This window comes from Aquarana catesbeiana, linkage group LG11 (assembly GCF_042186555.1).
Source record: "Aquarana catesbeiana isolate 2022-GZ linkage group LG11, ASM4218655v1, whole genome shotgun sequence".
In the NCBI taxonomy this organism is placed as follows: domain Eukaryota; kingdom Metazoa; phylum Chordata; class Amphibia; order Anura; family Ranidae; genus Aquarana; species Aquarana catesbeiana.
Window position 1 is genome coordinate 196,482,674 of NC_133334.1, and position 21,653 is coordinate 196,504,326.

At 45.4% G+C, this 21,653-nt stretch overlaps 1 protein-coding gene across 3 annotated transcripts in view; it reads left to right on the forward strand.

The window, feature by feature from the left end:
• Nucleotides 1-21,653, forward strand: part of PACS1 (phosphofurin acidic cluster sorting protein 1) — a 654,711-nt gene that overhangs the window by 45,810 nt on the left and 587,248 nt on the right. The window lies entirely within an intron of this gene.

Here is a 21,653-nt window from a genome sequence, read left to right on the forward strand (position 1 = left end):
AGTGTACATGGGCCTCTAGGAAGGTTGGTATCTAAACCAAAGCACAAAAATGTAATTTATTGCAGCTTAATAGTCCTTAGATGTGACTTTTCTTTTCTTCAGCAAAAAGTGTTGAAGACTGACAAGTCCCCTGCAATTAGCGCCATTGTTTCCTGCTACTGTTTACAGTGCCTTGCAAAAGTATTCACCCCCCCCCCCCCCCTGGCTTTTTAGCCTAAGTTGGTGAAGTAACATTAGAAAAATATATACATAAAACTATTTTTCAGACATTAAACAACTGATAATTGGCATGTGCATATTTTTTCCCCCACTTTGTTATGAAGCCCATAAAAAGCTCTGGTGCAACCAATTACCTTTCAAAAGTCACATAATTAGTGAAATGATGTCCATCTGTGTGCAAGTTAAGTGTCACATGATCTGTCATTACATGTACACACCTTTTTGAAAGGCCCCAGAGGCTGCAACACCTAAGCAAGAAGCGCCACTAACCAAACACTGCCATGAAGACCATAAAGCAACACTTGAGTGGTTTTTAGGGGAAACATGTAAATGTGTTGGAATGGCCTAGTCAAAGCCCAGACCTCAATCCAATAGAAAATCTGTGGTCAGACTTAAAGATTGCTGTTCACAATTGCAAACCATCCAACTTGAAGGAGCTGGAGCAGTTTTGCAAGGAGGAATGGGCAAAAATCCCAGTTGCAAGAAGTGGCAAGCTCATATAGACTTATCCAAAGCGACTTGGGGCTGTGATAGCCGCAAAAGGTGGCTCTACAAAGTATTGACTTTAGGGGGGTGAATAGTTATGCACATTGACCTTTTCTGTTATTTTGTCCTATTTGTTTGCTTCACAATAATAATAAAAAAAAATCTTCAAAGTTGTGGGCATATTCTGTATATTAACCACTTCAGCCCCGGAAGGTTTTACCCCCTTCCTGACCAGAGCAATTTTTACAATTTAGCACTGCATCGCTTTAACTGCTAATTGCGCGGCCATGCAATGTTGTACCCAAACAAAATTTGCGTCCTTTTTTCCCACAAATAGAGCTTTCTTTTGATGGTATTTGATCACCTCTGTGGTTTTTATTTTTTGCGCTATAAACGGAAAAAGACCGAAAATTTTGAAAAAAAAATATTTTCTACTTTTTGTTATAAAAAAAAAAAATCCAATAAACTCAATTTTAGTCATACATTTAGGCCAAAATGTATTCGGCCACATGTCTTCGGTAAAAAAAAAAAGTCAATAAGCGTATATTGGTTTGCGCAAAAGTTATAGCGTCTACAAACTAGGGTACGTTTTCTGGAATTTACACAGCTTTTAGTTTGACTGCCTGTCTCATTTCTTGAGGTGCTAAAATGACAGGGCAGTACAAACCCCCCCAAATGACCCCATTTTGGAAAGTAGACACCCCAAGGAAATTGCTGAGAGGCCTGTTGAGCCCATTGAATATTTAATTTTTTTTGTCCCAAGTGATTGAATAATGACAAAAAAAAAAAAAAAATTACGAAAAGTTGTCACTAAATGATATATTGCTTACACATGCCATGGTTATAGGTGGAATTGCACCCCAAAATAAATTTTGCTGCTTCTCCTGAGTACAGAGATACCACCAAGTAGACACCCCAAGCTATTTGCTGAGAGGCATGGTGAGTATTTTGCAGCTCTCATTTTTTTTTGAAAATGAAGAAAGAAAAGAAACTTTTTTTTTTTTTTTTTTTCTTTTTTCAATTTTCAAAACTTTGTGACAAAAAGCGAGGTCTGCAAAGTACTCACCATACCTCTCAGCAAATAGCTTGGGGTGTCTACTTTCCAAAATGGGGTCATTTGGGGGGGGGGGGGGTTGTGCCATCTGGGCATTCCATGGCCTCCGAAACTGTAATAGGCAGTGAGGAGTGAAATCAAAAATTTACACCCTTAGAAACACTGAAGGTGGTGCTTGGTTTTCAGGGTCCCGTACGCGGCTAGGCTCCCAAAAAGTCTCACCCGTGGTATCCCTGTACTCAGGAGAAGCAACAGAATGTATTTTGGGGTGTAATTTCACATATGCCCATGGCATGTTTGAGCAATATATCATTTAGTGACAACTTTGTGCAAAGAAAAAATTTTTCTTTTTCCCGCAACTTGTGTCACAATATAAAATATTCCATGGACTCGACATGCCTCTCAGCAAATAGTTTGGGGTGTCTACTTTCCAAAATGGGGTCATTTGGGGGGGGGGAGTTGAACTGTCCTGGCATTTTATGCACAACATTTAGAAGCTTATGTCACACATCACCCACTCTTCTAACCACTTGAAGACAAAGCCCTTTATGACACTTTTTGTTTACATGAAATTTTTCAAACGCATTTTTTGGGGAAAAACACACTTTTTTTTGTTTTTTAATTTTAATGCACTAAAACACACTATATTGCCCAAATGTTTGATGCAATAAAAAAGAAGATCTTAGGCCGAGTACATGGATACCAAATGCAACATGCTTTAAAATTGCGCTCAAACGTGCAGTGGCGACAAACAACATACATATTTAAAAGCCTTTACAGGTTACCACTTTAGATTTACAGAGGAGGTCTACTGCTAAAATTACTGCCCTCGATCTGACCTTCGCGGTGATACCTCACATGCATGGTGCAATTGCTGTTTACATTTGACGACAGACCAGCGCTTGCATTCGCCTTTGCGCGAGAGCAGAGGGGGACAGGGGTGCTTTTATATTATTTTTTTTGCTTTTTTATCTTATTTTTAAACCGTTCCTTTCATTTTTAAAAAAAAATAATTTTTATTGTTATCTCAGGGAATGTAAATATCCCCTATGATAGCAATAGGTAGTGACAGGTACACTTTTTTTTTTTTTTTTTCTTTCAAAAAATTGGGGTCTATTAGACCCTAGATCTCTCCTCTGCCCTCAAAGCATCTGACCACACCAAGATCGGTGTGATAAAATGCTTTCCCAATTTCCCAGTGGTGCTGTTTACATCCGGCGAAATCTAAGTCATGAAATGCTCGTAGCTTCCAGTTTCTTAGGCCATAGAGATGATTGGAGCCATTCTGGTCTCTGATCAGCTCTATGGTCTGCTGGCCGAATCACCGGCTGCATTCTCGGGTTCCCTGTTGGGACAGGAGAGCCAGCGAAAACCATGGAAGACGGTGGGAGGGGGGGCATTCCCTCCCACTGCTTGTAAAAGCAGTCTAGAGGCTAATTAGCCACTAGGATTGCTTTTACATGAAAGCCGACCGCTGGCTGAAAAGAATGATACCAAGGTGATACTTAGACCTGCAGGCGTCATTCTGGTATAACCACTCAAAGTCCAGCAACATACCAGTACGTTGCTGGTCCTTGTTGGGCATATATTGTAATCTATTTTTTTTTTCATGCAGCCTGTGGGCTGAACAAAAAAGAGATTGATCGGTGGGTATGCCCACCATTAGAATACCTCCCTTCATCCACCCACTTCTAATAATGGGCATACATGCACCATTTATATATGCCGAAGCATGGGGGCATCCGCCCCATAGTTAGGAGCAAAGCGCTCCTCCGCCCCTGCTGCCCCCATGCTTCGGCATATATGCTCCTTCTTTTCTTTTTTAACTGTGGTGGTGAAATCACCTCCGACAGCGCTGGAGTCACGGCTTATAAAAAAAATTACATACCTGAAAAGCAAACATGATAAAACATTGCAGAATAGAATACAGTAAAAAAGAGCAGAACAATAGAGAGAGAACAATAAAACGACAACTATTTTTGTTTTTTTTTATATATTTTTTTTTTTTTGTAACTAAGTTTTGTAACTGTAACCGGTTCCAGGTTCGGGTCTCTCAAAATGCAATGGTATCTTGGGAGACCCTTTGAAAGTGTGCCTAGTCTGTGCAATGCAGGAGGGACAATAATAGCGGGTGTCATGCCTATATCCGTGCTTTCTATAGACACAACATTTTCTTTGGGGGGCTCGTTGGGTAGGGGTACTCGGGAGGACATAAGGAAAATGCCTCTCATGCAGCCGGCTTGCTGCATTTGGTTGGGGAAGGTGAGGTGGAGTATACAGACACTTTTTTTTTATACCAGCGTCTGGCCTTACGGGCAACTAGGTATGGCGCCAACAGCTGGTCGTTCAGGTCCACCCCTCCCATATTTTGGTTATGTTCGTGGACACAGAGGGGTTTCTCCACAACACCAGTCGCCGTAGTAATTTGGATAGTCGTGTCTGCATGAAGGGAGGTAAGAATGAAAACATTCTTATTATCTCTCCACTTCATAGCGAGCATAGCGTTATTACACTTCAAGCAGGCTCTCTCCCCCAGCCTAAGATGGGAATCTACAAGCCGCTGGGGAAAGCCCTGGCGATTAGATCGCATGGTGCCACATGCTCCATCCTGATGATCAAACAAGTGACTAAAAAGTGGCACACTCGTGTAATAATAATTGTACAAGTGGTACCCCTTTCTGAATAAGGGTGACACCAAGTCCCACACAATCTTGCCAGCGCTTCCTATGTAGTCAGGGCAATTTGTCGGCTCTACGTGACTATCTCTTCCCTCGTAAACCATAAAACTACATGTATAGCCTGTGGCCCTGTCAGAGCTTATACATCTTGACCCTGTATCTGGCACGCTTGCTGTGAAGGTACTGTTTGAATGACAAGCGGCCAGAAAACTTAATCAGGGACTCATCAACGCAGACAACTTGATGGGGAGTAAACAAGTCTGCAAAACGTTGGTTGAAGTGGTTTACGAGGGGCCGAATTTTGTAGAGCCGATCGTATCCAGGGTTTCCACGTGGACGCCAGAGTTCATTGTTGTTGAAGTGCATGAACCGCAAAATCTGCTTGTATCGTGCCCTGGCCATGGAAGCAGAGAACACGGGCATATGGTGAATTGGGTCAGTGGACCAATATGACCGCAACTCACTCTTTTTGGTTATGCCCGTGAGGAGGGATAGGCCCAGAAAGATCCTAAATTCGGAAACTGTAATTGGTTTCCAATCTCTGGCAAGGGAGGACTGGGGAATAGTGGCGATGTGTTGACCAGCGTACAAATTGCTTTGGTCCACAATAGATCTATAGAGATCTATAACAGCGAATAAAAATCAAGTGACGTAAAATCAACTGTTTCCACCTGAATGCCGGGTTGGCCAGTGAATGGGGGAAGTACGGGTGCTGCAGAAGTGGTGGGTTCCCAATTCGGATTGGCGAATGCAGCAGGAAGGGCACGACGGGCCTTTGTTTGTCTTCTTGGTGGCAGTGGGACACTACTTGTGCTTGACACCTCGCCAGCTTGAACTGCACTTATGGGACTCACCACGTCACCAAGTGTTACTGCAGTGCTGGATGTATGACCAGGGTTTACTAGTCCGCTGGTGCTTGCCAGTTCAAAAGAAGGAATAGCAGCGCTAGTACTTCTCTGCTTCATACGAGAGCCCTGTGGTTCTTGCACCTCAACAGCAGAAGGAGATTGGGGTCTGGTATGCCTGACCTTGGCAGGGACCACAACTCCGTCGTCAGAGCTATCTATCATGGAGCTGCTGCTGTCTACAGGATCGTATTCTGAGCCTGAATCTGACAGATGAGTGACTTCCTCTTCACTGTCTGTCATGCTCAGAAATGTGCAGGCCTCTACACTACTGTACCTTCGATTTGCCATTTTGGGCTCTAAATTTAGTGGTACAGTAGTGAAACTCACAGGTAAAAAAGCTCCTGACTGTTAGTGACTGTATCAAAACGCTACCAAAAAAACTGTTAGCGATCGCAGGGATCAGGCCTGACTCTGCGAACGCTGCAGTTATGTGTTTAGTGTTTTGTAAGTTAGTGATTGATCGATACTGCGTTTGGGTGGGCTGGGCGGAGGGGAAAAACACAGGTGCTAGCAGGTATCTGGGCTGATCCCGCTAACACTAGGTTTTTGGGAACCCTAAACTGCTGGGGACGCTAGTATAGATCTGATCAGATATTGATCCGTTCAGGTACTATACCACTAAGGTAGGTGTATACTGCGTGCGTGGGTGTTAGCGGTACTGGCACTAACCTGACGCTGCCTGGGGCGACTTATATCACCCGCCGGGGCGATCAGGGGGTTAAACCTTTATTAGGTAATAAACAGCGGGTGCCCTGACGCTATAAAAAAATAACCAACCAGAGTCACCCGTAACAGTTATACGGTGATCACTGGTGAAAGGGTTAACTAGGGGGCAATCTGGGGGTTAAAACCTTTACTAGGTAGTATATGGGGGTACCTGACGCTATAAAAACTTGCCGGTGAACCTAAATACTTACCTGCCTAACTAGCGTCACCTGTGACACTAATACAGCGATCAGATAAACGATCGCTTAGTGACACTGAGACGGGGGGTGATCAAGGGGTTAAAACTTTTTTAAGGGGGGTTAGGAGGGGTACCCTAGACCTAAAGGGGCCTACCACTAACTGCCCTACCACTTATAACTGTCACAAATGACACCAATGCAATAATCAGTAAAAAAAATAAAAACTGCTATTGGTGTCACTGTGACAGGGGGTGCAGGAGGGTGATCGGGGGGTGAAAAGTGTGCTTAGAGTGTTCTACTGTACGTGTAGTGTTTGGTGCACTCACTTGATGTCTTCTCTCCTCAGAAGCCGGAACGAAAAGGCTTCACGAGGAGCGATGACATCATTTCCTCTGCCGCTGTTTACATTACAGCAGCAGAGGAAGATTGTCATTCGCCAGGAGCGATCGTGAGGGGGTGGCCAAGAATCAGTGGCCTCCCCATCAGATCGCTCCTGATGCTAATCCGACCGCCGCAGGCACTGGATCGGACCCCCCCGCCCGCGGGCAGGCAGGGACGTACAGGTAAGCCCTTATGCCTGCCCGTGCCATTGTGCCGACGTACATCAGCGCGCGGCGGTCGGCAACTTGTTAAATGATGCAAATCCTCAAACAATCCATGTTAATTCCAGGTTGTGAGGCAGCAAAACCCAAAAAATGGCAAGGGGGTGAATACTTTTTCAAGGCACTGTATATGCTACTTTAGTTGGCTCTTAGGCAGGCCATATGTTATGCAATTTTCTTTCCTTCAATTTACAAATCGCACCAATTTTTTACTGACAAAAATCATGAAATTTACTGGTGCTTCAAAAAAGTACATAAAACTGCGGTTTTCATTTACATGAAGGTCAGGTTAATCTAACCCGACAGAGTCTGCAGAGTTCCCCTTTTGCAGTGCAAAGGAGAACTCTAACCCTTGCACAAGAGTCCACAAAGCTCCTCTTTACATCAGTCCATAGTGTACCCCTTTACAACGCAGTCCACAAAGTTCTCACTTACATCAGAGTCCAGAGGTTTCCCTTTACATCAGTCTCTACAGGGTTCCCCCTTATGGTGCTTGAACAATAAAGACTCTGATGTAAAGGGGAACTGATTTAACAGTCCCACAGTGTCTTTCGTTCCCTTTCACATCACAGCTTTCCTTTACATTACAGTGCCCCCTTTAGAGCACAGTCCACTTTACATTAATGTAACGGGAACTGCTCTGTAAAGGGGACTGCCCTTTAAAGGGGGCACTGTAATGATTACAGTGCAGTCCCCTTTATATTACAGTGCCCCTAGCAATCAAAGCCTCCTCCATCACAGTACCTCTGCAGTCTGCCCCCCCATTTCCTCTGTCTAACATTACTGCCCCATTCCAATCTCTGCGTCCCCTGCACATGACTCCTACCTTTTTGGCAGGGCACAGTTTGTTTGCAGTCTTTGTCCTCTCCCGGCTCCCCCACCCTGGCCGACAATGTCATGCTATCAGCAAGGCAAGGGGCGCTAGGAGCTGCAGATCTGGACGGGGGGCTGGAACTGCCCAACTTATCTTGAGTACCCACTTGTTTAATATGATGACTCCTTCTCTCTATTCCAATCTGCTCTGCTCTTCCCGCCCACTGCCCTACTGATAGGATGATATCATTGGCCAGACGGATGAGGGAGCCGAGAGAGGACACATAGGCACGGCTGCACAGCAGATGAGTGGCGACCGCAGTCTTTGATAGCCCTGTGCGTACCACGGTTGCTGCTCACCTCCTCCTGTGCAGCTCTGTCATCAACAGGGGGTTTGGGACGCCTGCCTTAAATCATTCCTTCCTTTTGTACAAGCTCTGCCCTTGTGTCATGTATTAATTACTGTTAGAATGCATGCACTGACCTCTGGCAGCATTGTTAGAATGCACTGACCTCTGGCGGCACTCCCTCTAATGTAATTAAAAAAAGGCACCACAACATCGCCACTGGCCTCCTGCCCCCTCTCCGAGTTCGGAACAGCGCATGTGCAATCCTAAAGCCAAGCTGACGCCATATTTTTTTACACGCAGCCACTAATGAAATTTTACGGACAGTGTAAAAATCGGACGGTTGGAAACCCTAGCGGGAAGTAATTTTTTTTTTTTTTAATTTAGTGTAGTACATCTGTATATACAGTGCATTCGAAAAGTATTCAGTGCTTCACTTTTTCCACATTTTGTTATGTTACAACCTTATTCCAAAATTGATTAAATTCCTTATTTTCCTTTAAAATTCTACAAACAATAACCCAAAATGACAACATGAAAAGTTTTTTAGAAATCTTTGCAAATTTATATGAAAAAAAAGAAAAATTTAAAAAAAATCACATGTACATAAGTATTCACAGACTTTGCCATAACAATCAAAATTGAGCTCAGGTGCATCCTGTTTCCACTGCTCATACTTGAGATGTTTCTACAACTTGACTGGAGTCCACCTGTGGTAAATGCAGTTGATTGGACATGATTTGGAAAGGCGCACACCTATCTGTATAAGGTCTCCCAGTTAACAGTGCATGTCAGCACAAACCAAGCCATGAAGTCCAAGGAATTGTCTGTAGGCCTCCGACAGGATTGTATCGAGGCACAGATCTGGGTAAGGGTACAGAAAAATTTCTGCAACATTTGAAGGTCCCGATGACCACAGTGGACTCCATGTCAGGGCTGGGCTCAGCCCTCCCTTCTTAGTACTCATGTTGCTCAGCTGTCGGTAATTGTCAGCACTCATCGTTCCCCAGTGGCTCACCTGGTGATCATTTCCTGCTTTCAGCCAACCCCTTCTGGCTATTTAAACTGCCTTGTTCATTTCTTCTGTGCCTTCGCCTTGGTCAAACATATCTAGAGACTCTTTGCTGTGTTCCTGTTGAAGACTTGCCTGGCTTACGTCCCTTCTGATCCTGCCTCCGACGATGCTGATCTCTGGCTTCCTGATTTACTGGCTTGTTCTGACTACTCATTTTGGCTACCATACCCTGGCTATGTTTTGACTACATTACTGATTCTTACCATTTTATTTAAAGGTTTGATTTTTACTGCATTTTCTGTCTCCGTCTGATTCATGGTTCCTGACAGTAGGCGAAGGCCATGAATTCAGATAATGCAGGCAATCCACCTAGTGGTAATATTTTTTTCCAGATTGAATAAGCAGGACCACCGCATGCATCAGTTTGCCTAATTCGCACTGCTCACCTGCATCCTCCCACTGTGGCGGTTCCAGTATAATCTGTGTTTCAGGTCTTATCTCTCTGATGGGTATGTCTGGTTCTGCTCTGCTTCCCCGGTGAATTTAGGGGGCGATCCAGTTCAATGCAGAGGGTTTCTCAACCAGGTTGGGATATTCTTTGAGATGCTGCCCCAGGCATTTCCCACGGACAGGAAAGTAGGCTTCATTAATTTCTTTGCTTTCTGATAGAGCCTTGGCCTGGGCACACCCTCTATGGGAAATGCAAAGACCCATTGTCCTGTGTTACCCTGAGTTTGTGGCTTCCTTTTAAAAAGATATTTGACGTTGCTGCACGCTCCACTACTGCTGCCAAGAACCTCATGTCCATCAGAGTACGAGAACTGTTGCCGATTACGCCATTGAATTTCGTACTCCTGGCAGCATAGGTCGCTTGGAACAATGAGGCTTTCCTGGCTGCTCTTTCTCATGGTCTCTCAGATAACCTCAAAGATGAGACAGCAGCCTGATACATGCCTATAGATCTGGAGCCTTCAGGAGGAGGGAGAGATTGTGCCTCTATTGTGGCCAGGCAGGTCACTTTTTTAAGTCTCGTCCTACCTGTCCGGAGAATGCTTGCACCTGGGGTCCAGTGGGGGACAGACCTTAGGTGGCGTTGTTGCGTCCCAAGTTATCCTGAAGGATAAGCTTCTAGTTCCGGTTACCCTTTCTTGTCTGAGTCATCCATCAATACAGTCTCTTTTTTTTATTTATTTTTTATCAGAAAAGTTTTTATTGTGTCATAAAAACAGATGTACATTGTAAACAGAAACATCATAATAATTTCAGGGTATACATTAGCAACAGTATTTATTATATGCAGTCGATGGACTAAAGCATGAAACTTAGTCATGACAATTCTAACAATATGCTTATATCAAGTATGTTCCTTCAATGCTGTTAGTTTCTCTTTATTTCTTTTAGTAGGTTGGTAGCAATGTGCATGACACACTAATAGTCCTAAGAAAAGGGGAACTGTTATTGAACTAACTGATGCCTCCACACACAGCCAGGACCTGGTTGGGTCCTAGCGCACCATACCGCTGATTATCCCCTAGGAAAGGAGGTATTAAGAATGAACCCTAATCCCTTGAGCTGGCTCAGGGCTTTGTATTATTGTGGCATGGTATAGATATGTGGCCAATGCTTTTAGGGAGCTAGAAGTTTACATTTGGAGTAGATTTTATAGAACTTATTAATTGCATTTCTGTGTTGATACGTTTTTCTTTAATTAGGGTATTAACCTGTTCGATCCACTGTTTCGTTGTTGGGCTATCTGCTTGCGTGCAATGTATAGTAATCTTGAGACTGCTATATTAGCAGGGGGGACGAACAATTCTTCGTCCACTGCACCCAACAAGCATGTGACCGGGTGTAGTGGAACAGTGGATCGATATATATGTGATATGGTATTAGTAACTTTACTCCAATACCTGAATAATTTTGGGCAGCGCCACATCAAATGTATAAAGTCCCCGTTAGCCCCCCCACATCTGGGGCACAGAGGGATATCATGTCCTTTTATTCTGTGTGGTAAGAATGTAAGTTATGATCGGGTGCTCTGTGTGTTCCAAACTGGACAGCCGTGACTGTGATTCCACAGCATGCCGGAGTTGGAGGCATCTATAAAAAGTTGTGTCTTGGTAGTCCAAATTCCTCCTGCAATTCAGTGAAGGATTTAAAAATGGTCTGTAAATAGAGTTGTGATATATACCTAATGCCTTTTAACCTCCCAGGACTGAAAACCCTCTAGTTTCTGCAGTTCCAGGTAACAAGGATTACGCCACAGCGGGGTATACATTGTGACGCCCCTCATGCCCAAGCAATGTTTAATGTGGCCCCACAATTTGGTCAGCAAGTTCATGGTAGGCATAGATTTGAGGTATTGGGGAAGGTCTTCCTCAAGATGTAAAGCTGCGGGAAGGCCCGACGCATATATAATATAATAGCGGAGGCGCCCATACCATTTTTATAAGGTTGGCTCTACCTGTGACAGAAATGGGTAGCTTACACCAGGCACTGCATTTGGTTTGTATCTTAGTGATCATAGGGAGTAAATTCAGGGTAAGATATCTGGAAGCATCTGGAGTAACCTGCACTCCCAAATACTTGAATGAGGAGACAACCTGGAGGGATCAGGCGCACTCCGGCAGCGGAGCCATAATTTCATCTAAGGGCAGGAGGGCCGACTTACTCCAGTTTATGGAAAAGCCAGAGAAGGTGCCAAATTGTGTGATTATAGACATTACGTTTAGTAGTGAAGCGGAGGTATCTCCCGAATATAAGAGCATCATCTGCATATAATGATATTTTGTCAACTGCAGGGCCTCTCACAAAGCCAGCTATCAACAGCAACGCGCTCACGCAGCCTGGAGGTGGGATTTGTGTATAGTAGTTGGAATCAATACCGCCTCTAATCGACTCTTGGGCTTCTTGCCTGTTCATAGATGGTGCCTTTTGTGTCTCTAAGCACTCGATTGCGCTGCAGCTTGGTGCCACTTCACTTGCCATTGAGGCTATTGATGAGAGATCTCTACAACCTGCCCATGTGACTCATGAGACTGCACTGTTGACCATGGCCGTAGGGGCTCTTCGCCATGAGATAATCCAATCCATTTCCTCACCTCATTACCCGGTGGTTATTGGTTATCCTCGGTTACAGAGGCACAACCCCCTCTTTTGATGGCTTCGTGCTGAGGTTCTTTCCTGGTTGCCACAATGCGGTAAAACATGTTTTGAGAAAGTGGCTAAGGTCTTGTGCACCTCTTCACTCTTCTTGCCAGAGGAGTACTGCAAATTTTGCGATGTCTTTGACTAAGGTCAAGCTGGTAGTTTGCCTCCACACCGGTTGTATGATTGCACAATTGACCTTCAACCTGGTGCCATGTCCCCTCTTGGCCAGGTTTACCCTTTGTCTCGGAGGATAAAGCCATGGAGGACTATGTTGCCGACGCAATTTCTTGAGGGTTCAAACGCATATACTCATCTCCTGCTGGTGCTGGCTTCTTCTTTGTGAAACAGAAGAGTGGTGAACTGAGACCTTGTATCTATTTATTTATTTTTTTATAGGGGTCTCAATCGCATCACGATTAAGACTGCGCATCTGATTCCGTTGTTTACGGAAATATTTGACCGCCTCAAGGGAGCAACGGTTTTCACGACGCTCGATATGAGAGGGGCATAAATCTTGTGAGGATCAAGGAGGGTGACGAATGGAAAACTGCATTTAAAACCAGGGCAGGACATTACATATTCCTCGTACTGCCATTTTGGTCTTTGCAACGCTCCTGCAGATTTTCAGGAATTCATTAACGATGTCCTCCGAGATATGTTGCAGCAGTGTGTGGTGGTTTATCTTGACGATATTCTCATATATTCTTAATCCCTAGAGAGCCACCACACAGTTGTCTCCTGCATGCTACAGAGGTGGAAATGTACGTGTTCCATCGTGAATAGGTTAAATTTCTGGGTTATGTCATTTCTACTGCCGTTTTTTCGATGGACCCAGAGAAACTATCTGCAGTTCTATAGTGGCCTCGACCCGTAGGTCTACGCCTTTACAACGTTTTCTCGGCTTTGCCAATTATCGGTAATGTATTTAACTTCTCTGGTCAAACCTCTGACCTGATATGACCAGAAAGGATGGTAACCCACAGAATTGGTCCCTGGATTCCATTAAAGTCTTTGTTTCAGCTCCTGTGCTGGCACATCCTGATCCTAAGTTGCCCTTCATTCTTGAGGTTGATGCATCTGAGTCTGAAGTAGGCACCCTTCTATCTTAATGTCCTACCTCTGAGAGCGCTATGCATCCTTGTGGCTACTTTTCCAAGAAATTGTCTCCTGCAGAATGCAATAACGAGATTGGGGACAGAATTGTTCACTATCATTTTAGCTCATAAAGAATGGAGGCATCTTCTCAAAGGTACTACTATGCCGGTCCCCATTTTGACTGACCATAAGAATCTCACATTCTTGTCTGAGGCAAAACGCTTCTCTCCTAGGAGGGCACGTTGGGGTCCTTTCGTCAAGCTTCAACTACATAGACTAATTCTTACCCGTACTAAGAATGTAAGGGCTGACGGATTGTCATGACAGTTTTCCTCCGCTTCCAAGATGGAGTCGGTTCCTGTTCCTGTGATACCTCCTGATTGTATTCTGGCCACTGTTCCTACTAGTCTCACTTCACCTTTGGGTGACAGAATTCTTGCCGCTCAGATCCATTCTCCTGAGAAACCTTGCTTTGCCCCTGAGCATCTCCGCACTGCTTTGCTCCAGATTTACCATTCTCCCAAAGCAGCTGGCCAACGAGGGAAGAATCAACGCATTTGGGCTATTTCTCAACAATTCTGGTAGTCTTCACGCTGATGCAGCCACTTGTTCCGTGTGTGCTCAAAGTAAAGGCCTGTTGGATACGAAACTCAGAAGTAAAATTTCGTCCAAATGATTTGCTGATTTTTAGTATGGTGCTTTCGACAGCCGATTCCGTTTTTTCATCCGAAAAAAGCTTGATGTGCAGACTATATAACATTTTTGCCATACGTGAACTCAACGTCTGATTTTTGTTTAATCAGCACGGTTTTCATATGAAAAAAATTGTAAGCGCAAGACTACGCATGCTCAGAAACAAAAGAATACATACAAAACAATTCAACACATTACATAACGTCTAACGTTGTATTCTGTTGTAGGAGAATTTTCGTGTGGTGAGTAGCCTCTCCACTTTCGACATGACACTAGCATGCAACAAAACACGGACGAACGGTCGTCCGAAAATTTGTGTACGAGGCTTTGGACACCACGACACCTTCCAGTATGCCCCTTACAACCCATACCCAATGGAGAGAGGCCTTGGACCCACCTATCTATGGATTTTATTGTGGAGTTACCCAACACCCAGGGCAACACAGTTATTCTTATGGTGGTTAACCGGTTCCCGAAAATGTCACATTGAATTCCACTTAAGAAGTTGCCCACATCCAAAGAACTGGCATCCATTTTTGCTCGGGAGATCTTTCGGTTACATTGGCTACCCAAGGTTATCATCTCGGATAGGGGTAGCCAGTTTGTCTCCAGGTTTGAGCGAGCCTTTTGTGCACAGTTAGGAATTCAGCTTTTCTTCTCCTCTGCGTATCGCCCACAGTCCAATGGGGCCTCAGAATGAGCCAACCAAGCCTTTGAGCAGTTTCTGCGTTGCTATATTTCTGCCCACAATAACTGGTCAGACCTCTTAGCTTGGGTGGAGTTTGCTCACAATAGTGCTGTCAATACCGCTTCCCGCTTGTCTCAGTTTATGGCGAATTATGGTTTCCAACCATCCATGTTGATTGACTCCTTTGTTCCTCAAAGAATTCCTGCTTTACAGGAGCATCTGTGATCTTCATTCCACATGGGTTAAGGTCCAAGAGTCCTTGCAACGTGCCAGTGATGGGTACAGACTCCATGCTGACCGCAGACGCCTACCTGTGCTTCCCTACTAGGTTGGGGTGAGGGTCTGGCTGTCATCTCACAACCTCCGACTCTGTGTTCCCTCACTGAAACTGGCACCATGGTTTATTGGGCCTTATTGGGTCCGTATTCTCCGTAACATCAGCCCAGTGCCTTACGCATTAGACCTTCCTTCTAACATGCATATTTTGAATGATTTCTATGTCTCCTTTATTAAAACCTTTTGGTGTGCAACTGCTTCACCACCTCTGGACCATGTCCTTGCCCGGTTCAGGTTGAGAACCATGAAAAGTATGAGGTGCAATCGATCATTGACTCCCGTAGGTTCCATGGGCGCATACAGTACCTGGTTCATTGGAAAGGGTACGATCTGAAGGAATGCTCTTGGTTCTCATCCTCGGAGGTACATGCTCCTGTCCTCTGTGCTTTCCATAGACTTTTTCTCCTCAAACCTGGTGGTACTCTCAGGGCTGGGCTCTGGCCTCCCTTCTCAGTACTGAGGATGTTCAGCTGTCGGTTAATTGCCAGCACTCATCGTTCCACAGTGGCTCACCTGGGGATCTTTTCCTGATTGTCAGACAGCCCCTTCTGGCTCATTTAAACTGCCTGGTTCATTCCTTCCTTTCACCTTGGTCAACCATATCTGGAGACTCTCTGGTGTGTTCCTGTTAAGACTTGCCAGGCTGATGTCCCTTCTGGTTCCCGATCCTGTCTGCTGTCTCCGACTAAACTGATCTCTGGCTTCCTGATTTTACTAGCTTGTTCTGACTACCCGATTTGACTACTGTACCCTGGCTATGTTTTGACTACGTTACTGATTTGTACAATTTTTACCATTAATATTAAAAGGTGTGAATTTTTTTTTCTCTGCATTTTCTGTCTCCATCTGATTCATGGTTCCTGACACTCCATCATCCATAAATGAAAGAAGATTGGAACCACCAGGACTCTTCCTAGTGTGGGCCGCCCAGCCAAACTGAGTGAGCGGGGGAGAAGGGCCTTGGTCACCTCCCTGACTAAGAACCCGGAGGTCTCTGACAAAGCTCTAGCGTTTCTCCTGTGGAGAGTGGAGACTCTTCCAGAAGAACAATCATTTCTGCAGCACTCCACCAATCAGGCCTGTATGGTAGAATTGCCAGATGGAAGCCACTCCTCAGTAAAAGGCACATGACAGCCTGCCTGGAGTTTGCCTAAAGGACTCTGACCATAAGAAACTAAATTCTCTGGTCTGATGAAACAAAAATTTAACTCTTTGACCTGAATGGCAAGCGTTCTGTCTGGGGGAAACCAGGCAATGCTCATTACTTGGCCAATATTTTCCCTACAGTGAAGCATGGTGGTGGCAGCATCATGCTGTGGGATATTTTTCAGCAGCAGGAACTGGGAGACTAGTTGGGATCGAGGGAAAGATGAATGCAGCAATGTACAGAGGCATCTTTGATGAAAACCTGTTCTGGACCTCAGACTGGAGTGAAGGTTCCTCTTCCAACAGGACAATGACCCTAAGCACACAGCCAAGATAACAAAGGAGTGGGTACAGGACAACTCTGTGAATGTCCTTGAGTGGCCCAGTCAGAGCCCAGACTTGAACCTGATTTGAACATTTCTGGAACAATCTTAAAATGGCTGTGCACTGACGCTCCCCATCCAACCTGATGGAGCTTGAGAGATCCTGCAAAGAAGAATGTGAGAAACTTCCCAAAAATAGGTGTGCCAAACTTGTAGCATCATATTCAAAAAGACTTGAGATTGTAATTGGTGCCAAAGGTGCTTCAACGAAGTATTGAGCAAAGGCTGTGAATACTTATGTACATATGATTTTAGATTAATAATTTTTTTTTTTTTAAATTTGCAAAGATTTCAAACAAACTTCTTTTCACGTTATCAGGATTGGGTATTTGTAGAATTTTTGAGGAAAATAATGATTTTTAAGGCCTCTTTCACACATGTGGACTGTTCGTCTGTTTTTCATCCATCCGTTTGACGGATGAAAAAATCGGACATCAATGCATTCCTATGGAAAAACGGATGACAAGGGATGATCATCTATTTTCATCCGCTTCCGTCAAAATATATACAGTGGGGATGGAAAGTATTCAGACCCCATTAAATTTTTCACTCTTTGTTATATTGCAGCCATTTTCTAAAATCATTTAAGTTCATTTTTTTCCTCATTAATGTACATACAGCACCCCATATTGACAGAAAAACACAGAATTGTTGACATTTTTTCAGATTTATTAAAAAAGAAAAACTGAAATATATGGTCACAAGTATTCAGACCCTTTGCTGTGACACTCATATATTTAACTTGGGTGCTGTCCATTTCTTCTGATCATCTTTTGAGATGGTTCTACACCTTCATTTGAGTCCAGCTGTGAATGAATGAATGGTTTGTAAAGTGCTGCAAATGCGAACTGAATCGCCTCAAGGCGCTAGAACCGTTCTGTGTTGTCAGCTTCTTAGAAGAGATAGGTCTTGAGTTTTTTCCTGAAGGCCTGATGGTTTTCTTCCACGCGGATGTAGGTCGGAAGAGCGTTTCATAGCCTTGGTCCTTGGACTGCGAATCTTCGTTCTCCATTTGATTTGTAGCGGTATTTGGGAATGAGGAGGAGGTTTTGGTTAGATGATCGAAGACTGCGATTGGGTATGTAGTATTTTATTTTCTCTTGAAAGTATTGAGGAGCTTCTCCTTGTATGCATTTGTGGGTGAGGCAGAGGGTCTTGAATGTGATCTGATTCTTTACGGTTAGCCAATGCAGGCTCCTCAGGGATGGGGAGATGGATTCCCTGGGTTTTTTTCCCTGTTAGCAGTCTTGCTGCCGTGTTTTGGATGAGTTGTAAGCGTGCAAGCTGATATTGGGGTAATCCTATGTAGAGGGAATTTGCGTAGTCGAGTCGGGAATTGATGATCGCTCCAACTACTGCTGCTTTGTCCTCTTCTGGGATGAAGGGGATGAGTCTACGTAGCAGGTGGAGGAGATGGTGAGATCCGCTAACTACTGATCCTATTTGTGCATCCATTGACATTTCTGTGTCAAAGATGACTCCGAGACTCTTGGCTTTGGTGCTTGGAGGGATGGTCTGTCCAAAGATGGTGGGAGGTGTCCACGGGATCTTTGCTTTGGAATTTTGGTTAGCGTGTAGGAGAAGTTCTGTTTTTGAACCGTTGAGTTTGAGGGAGCTAGTGGTCATCCAGTCGTCTATCAGAGTGAGGCATTTCTCTAGTTGCTGACGATGGTCTTTTTGTCTGGTGATGCAGAAGTAGAGTGGAGTGTCATCAGCGTATGAGTGGAAGCAGAGGTCCGATTTTTCTGATGATTTTGAGGAGTGGTCGGATGTGGACGTTGAAGAGCACTGGTGACAAGGGTGAACCTTGATGGTGTCCACAGGAGATTGTACGGGTTTCCGAGGTGAATGCTCCTAGGTTCACTGTCTGAGAACGATCCTCTAAGAAGGATGCGAACCATTGTAGAGCAGAATCTGTGGCTCCTGCTACTTCTGTGAGGCGGACGAGTAGAGTATTGTGGTCCACTGTACAAATGCTGCACTAAGGTCTAACAGTACCAGGAGACCTGATTCTCCCTCATCTGCTGCTTTGAGGCCGTTGTCCCATATTTTGAGAAGTGCTGTTTCCGTGCCATGGCCTGGGCGGAAGCCTGATTGTAGAGGGTCCAGAAGTTTGTGTGTGTCCAGGTGGCGTTGTAGCTGTTCTACTACAGCTTTCTCCATAATCTTGGAGATGGTGTTGAGGCTGGTTATCGGTCTGCGGTAGTTGGGGACCTTAGGGTCAAGGTTGGGTTTCTTTAGCAGGGGTTTGACGATGCCTTGCTTGAGGGTGGTCGGAACAATCCCTTCTTTGAATGACTGATTTATGAGGTGTGTTATTGTAGGAGCCAAGATGTCGGAACATTCTTTCAGGAGTTTTGTGGGAATGATGTCGTTTGATGTGCTGTCTCAAAGGCTTCTGATGATGTTTTTGGTGTCAGTGGTGATTGGGATCAGAGAGAAATTTGGTGATTGTGTGATGTTTGTGTCGATATCCTCTTTTTGCTTTGGTTGAGTGAGGTTGGTTGTTTGTTTGTTTTTTTTTTTTTTTTTGTTTTTTTTGTGTTGAATTTTTTTCCCGAATGCTGTCAGTTTTGTCGATGAAAAAATTTGATAACTCATTGCAAAATTCTTGAGTTTCGTTTGCTGGGGGTTCTAAGCAGGTTGGGTTCATCGACTGGGTGAATATTTTGAAAAGTTCCCGCGGCCGGTTTAAGGCAGTTGAGATGGTGTTCGAGAAATGTTCTTTTTTGGCTTTGAAGATTGCTTTGTGGTATTTCACAGTTTTGGCACCACTGAGTCTGCTGTTTGTAGTAATGCCTTGTTTAGGGAGTTGTGTTTTTGTTCCGTTTAGAGGTTTAAATTTATCAATGGTATTTTGTTTGATAATGTGGTTTTGAAGAGTTCAGAGTGTAGTTTCTTCTGAGATCTGTTACAGTGTGTTGTTGTTACGTGTTTCTGTTTTTGGAGGGTGGTGTTAGTGGTGATTTTAAATTTGATAGTGTGGTGTTCCGTCCATGGTAGTGGTATGTTGTCGGATATGTTGATGTCCATATTTTGTTTGAAGATGAGGTCCAGAGTGTGTCCTGAACGGTGCATGGGAGCATTTATCAGCTGCTGAAGACCTAATTCTTCCAGTTGGTTAATGCAGGCGGTAGCGATAGGGTCCTGGGTAGAGTTTGCCCAGAGGTTAAAGTCCCCAAGTGCCAGAAAGTTTTTGGTTTTCAAGGTGTGTATTGAAATGAATTCAGTGAGTGGTGTAAGGAGATTGGTCTTCGGTCCTGGTGGTCTGTAGCATAGTAGTATGTGGATGGTGTCTTGGGGTGTTTGAAGATGAAGGGAGATTGTCTCCTTGAAAGGCACTGAGTTCTGTAAAGTTGGTTTGGTGAACACAAGGTGCGATTTGAAGATCACTGCTAGGCCTCCTCCTTTTTTTCCTATTCTATGCTCAGTTAGGATACTGTAGTTCTCAGGCACCAATTCAGTTAGGATGGTGTTGCAGTCGGGTGTAAGCCAGCTTTCTGTGATGAAGAGGCAATCTATGTTGTTTTCGATGATGAAGTTGTGGATTTACAGTCTGCTTGACTGCAGATCTGGTGTTTATCAGGGCGCATGCTAGTTGTGGTTGGATTGGTGTCTCCCTGTATTTGATGGTTGATTGTAGGTTGGTCCTTAATAATTGTTCTTTTTTTAGAATGGCAGTCAGTGAAGTTGAGGCGGATGTGGAGGGCATCCACTGAGTATTTGAAATTGCACATTGTAAAAATGACAAAGTTGCTGAAGGAAGGGTGATCTGATGATGGTATTGATGTAGCGATGATGAGCTTGATGGGGCATGGAGGGATCAGATGGCTGCCACTGCTACGGGGGTGGTGGTGTTGACGGTCCGGATGATGGTGCGGAAAGTTCTGGAGGTGATTAAGGGGGCGCCTGCTGACCTACCACCCTCCTGTTGATTTAGAGGAAGGCGAAAAACCTCTAGCTGAGTTTGCCAATTGCTGCAGCGGAAGAAATAATTCCTTCCTGACCCCCCCGAGGGGCGGTCGGACTCGAGGACCCTGGATCAACTGCTGGGGTACCCAGTTGGGCTTACCTGATCCGGGGCGGTCCAGAAGAGAAGGACTGGGGGAGGAGAGATGGGGTGGGGGCTGTGGAAGGGGTGAAGGGGGATCTGGGCACTACTTGCTGGTTCTGGTACTGGTGCTGCGGCTGTGTCTGAGAGGGTCTACAGATGGACGCCGTGCAGGGCCAGAGCCGTGGATATCCTGGCCTCCGGTGTCAACCTGTGCCCCTGCAGTGAGGTCCAGTAGGGAGGAGGGGTGTTCCAGGCGTAGGGGGCACGGGGACCCGCTGAAACAAGGTGTAGGAGGGACAAGAAGTGGCCGGCTGGCCATAGCTAGTCAGCAGCCGCGGTCTGTCCCCCCCGAGTCTAGTGGCTAGAGACTGGGCGATCAGACGGCGGCTGTGGTGGGTGCCCTGGTGGGGGCTGTAGTGGGTGGTTCCGGGACTGAACAGTGAGGGGGTCCTTGGGATGAGTCCTGCCTGGAGGTGACGGAATGCTCACCGAGGGCTGGTGGAGTGCTGTGGCCTCAGGAGGGAGGACCAAGTTGGCCGCCGGCTAGGCCCGAGCCGTGAGCTGTCTGGATGCTAGGGAGGACCAAGATGGCTGCCAGCTAGGCCCGAGCCGCGGGCAGTCCGGGTGCTATGTTCCGGTGCTATGTTCCTGGTCCGGCTGCCGATCGGCTGTGGGAGGTGAGGCGGCGGTTCGGTTCGGTCCTGGCCGGAGCTAGGCCGGAGCCGCGGAGTGTCCTGCGGGATGGGCCTGTGTAGCCGGCGGGCTGGAACATGGCATCCAGATGGTGTGGACGGCGCGATGGATAGGTAGAGGTAGGTAGGGGGGGTCCCAGTACAGTTCTGCTGGGGGAGTCCTGGATGAGTCCTAGGTGGCGGGATGGCTGGAGCTGCTGCACAGAAGTCTGCTATCTGCAGCGTCAGCACTCAGAATGACAATCAGACTGACTGGTCCTACTGGGACTTGTAGTTCTTTAGCACCTCACCCAAACACGAGCTGTGTTTGATTATACTGATTGGACTTGATTAGGAGAGCCACACACCTGTCTATATAAGACCTTACAGCTTACAGTGCATGTCAGAGC